Source organism: Sinocyclocheilus rhinocerous, unplaced genomic scaffold (genome assembly GCF_001515625.1).
Source record: "Sinocyclocheilus rhinocerous isolate Xijiao unplaced genomic scaffold, SAMN03320098_v1.1 scaffold113, whole genome shotgun sequence".
NCBI classification, from domain to species: Eukaryota; Metazoa; Chordata; class Actinopteri; order Cypriniformes; family Cyprinidae; genus Sinocyclocheilus; species Sinocyclocheilus rhinocerous.
This window is the reverse complement of record NW_015646846.1, coordinates 2442658-2446109: the sequence shown is the minus strand read 5'-3', so window position 1 is coordinate 2446109 and position 3452 is coordinate 2442658.

The following is a 3452-nucleotide window of genomic DNA, read 5'->3' as shown; positions in this document are numbered from 1 at the left end:
TGTGTGTGTGTGTGAGTGTGTGTGTGTGTGTGTGTGTGTGCGTGTACGGTTGAGGCGTGTCACATGGTCACTCGCAGGCTAGTTTGCTGTCGAAGCTGGACAGGCCGATAGCAAAGGCCTGCAGGGCACACATGGGGTAGTTAAAGTCCAGAGTGAAGATGTCCTCCGCCACACGTCCAAACTGCATCACGATGTAGTCAGCTGCAAACACACCAACACACAATCACAACAGCAGAAAAAAAAAGAAAAAATTAAAACTTAATTTTTGATTAGTAATATGCATTGCTAAGAACTTCATTTGGACACTTTTAAAGGCCATTTTCTCAATATTTAGATTTTTTTGCACCCTCAGATTCCAGATTTTCAAATAGCTGTATCTCGACCAAATATTGTCCTATCCTAACAAACCATACATCAATGGAAAGCTTATTTATTCCGCTTTGAGATGGTGTATAAATCTCAATTTTAAAAAAATGACCCTTATGACTGGTTTTGTGGTCCAGGGTCACATTTAGTCATAACAATTGGTCTGAAATGTTCAATAAAATCCCTCACTCTAATTCTGCCTACGTTTCTGGAGCAATAGCAGGTAAGACCTCGTAGTCCACATTTGTGATGTAAAATGTGCGAGTCCTAGTGGCTAAGTAAAAATATATATATTCGTATATATAGATGAGCACTTTGACAAGTCCCACCCAAACTTTGTTTCAATAGTAAATACATGTTTTAGGGAAGTCAAAGTTAACATTTTAATTTGGGATATAAATGAAACAATTCACAAATAAATTTACTCATGTTGATGCAAACTTGACTTTTTAAGTTAGACTATTCTTGACTATTCATTTCTGGGTGAAATGTAATAATAATAACAATAAAAACACCTGTCACTGCAGACGCTCAGTAAACCGTGAGGATGTTTGGTTTGTGTCAGTGTAAACAGCAGCCTAGCAACAGCTATGGAGGAAATACTCAATTGATACATGTCTGGAGCAAACAGGGCCTGAATTGTTAATGATAGTCCAGGGTGGCTGGCAGAAAGAAGCTTGGAAGGTGACCAAGGGTTACTATATCAACTGCCTGGAGTATCGATACAGGTTCTTGTCTCTAGAAATGTGAATTACTAAGGTAATTTTGTCTAAGGAGTTCAGCTGTGATCGATTGCTACTGTTGTGTCATTAAAGAGCTTGTTCAGTAGGGATCTTTGTGAGCCCTCAATTCCACAGATTCATCATTATAATTCACAAATCTTCACGTGCAGACTGGTAATCCAATGACTTTCAATCCCTTGGGACTTGGGGGCCCACTTTGATTGATTGAGACAACATTTAATCTCACAGTAATTAAAAAGGGGCATTAGAAAGGGGACCATCAGAAATAAACGGGGCTATGTTAAACATGTGACCCTTTTATAGATTTTCCCAAGGTTCCTTTGCTTTCCATTTTATTTGGGTAATGTGCCATTTCTTGCCAAAGCTTTCAAAACAAGAAGGTTTTACAATTTAAAAGTTCGGTGTAAATAAATGTATTTTTTGAAAGAAATTCATACTTTTATTCAGCAAGTATGCATTAAATGTTCAAAGGGGACAAAGACATTTACAATTCTTTACATTTTACATTCGCTGTTTTTGAAATTTCTATTTATCAAAGAAAAATAAAAAGATCACAATTTCCACAAAAATATTAACCAGCACAACTGGTTGTCTGAAATGTTTATTCAGTTTATTCATGCACCAAATCAGCAAACTGGAATGTTTTCTGAAGGATCATGTGATACTGAAGACTAGGGGGAAAAAAATGCTGGAATAAAGTAATAGACTACATTTAAAAAAACAGTTATTTTAAATTGTAATAACATTTCACAATATTACTATTTTAGTGCATTTTGACCAAATAAAAAAAATGCAGCATTGGTGAGAAGAAATTTCTTTCAAAATCATACAAATACCTTATCGACACCAAACTTTTGAATGGTAGTGTACTGTTCAAAAAGAAGATAATCTTTTTGGGCCCACTGTTCATGTTTAATGATTTAAATAAAACTGAATAAGCAAAACTGATGAGAAAATAGTGAGCGACCACTGAACCTAGTCATGCTTCATCCCCTCTGGCATTCATTATGTCCAATTAAGCATCTGCCACTCCAGCTTTTCACAATATAAAAACAGGCTGTCAGCCAGAGTTAAGCCAAAGTGCTTTTAAACCAGTGGAGCACCAGAGTACCGTCCTGCCTCAGTCGAGAGTACACTTCATTGTCCAAACAACCTTGTTTTCTTAAAGCGCGCAGACAGACTAAATATATGTAAAAAAAAAATTAAAAAAAATGTGCTGTATTTTCCATTCAGTTGATTGAAAACTTGAATTCCACGTATCCATTTGTGTGGAGTCTATATGTTTTGTCCAGCTGTTGAGCATAATTCAAAATACTTGTCAAAGTCGCTAATGGACCAGAGTTTTCATCAGAGCAGTTTGACAGAGGAAAATCCACAACTCCATCCCTTTAAACAGGCGCAGGATGAATGTGAGCATTTATAAGCTTTCATTATGAATATATTAGCATTCCTCTAGTAAACAGAATAATTTTGTGACGTGTTTTGAAAGCATGTTGATATACCAGAAAATATAGATCAGGTTTATGACTGCAGAGTAGTCTGTGATTATACAGGAAGTGACATATTTTATCATTTGAGTCATCAAGTGTCACCGTCTCTCTGTGTGGGAAGTTGGTCTTTCATTAGAACTGGGTTTGAATGTGTGTGTGTGTTTGCAATCAGGATCAAACTGGTTTAGATTTACGAGCACATGATGCTGAGGTGTAACGCTTGTGTGCCACCTATCACATCTCTTTTTCTTTTACTCTCCTTCTGTTACACCCCCCACTGATCCTGCTATCTTACCATCACAGTCTCCTGTTAAAACTTTCAGTCTTAAATCTTCTCTCACGATGGCCCCCTCCGTGGACCATGAGAGATTTAGGCAGCTAAGAATAACATGGGCATCAAACTTTAAGGTTACATTTTACATGAAAGTTAAGTAAATGGAAAAGTACTGTGGCTGGTCAGCATATCTTTTAAGATTTTCACAATTTTGTAATCCCATTGTCTCAAATTTTTAGTCTTCTAATTAATATGAGGTCTTAAAAACTGCAAATAAAACCAAAATAAATAACTAAAAATAATACAATAAAATTAAATCTGCATTTTTTAAAAAGTTAAGTGACATGTGGCCAAGTATGGTGACCCATACTCGGAATTAGTGCTCTGCATTTATCCCATCCAAAGTGCACACACACAGCAGTGAACACACACCCGGAGTGTTTTTGTATTTGGATGCATTGATAATCAGTGTTGGGAGTAACGCATTACAAAAGTAATAATATTACAGTAGTATATTACGTTTTGCTGTAACGCAGTAATATAACGCATTACTAATCAAATTTGGGTAATATTATTACT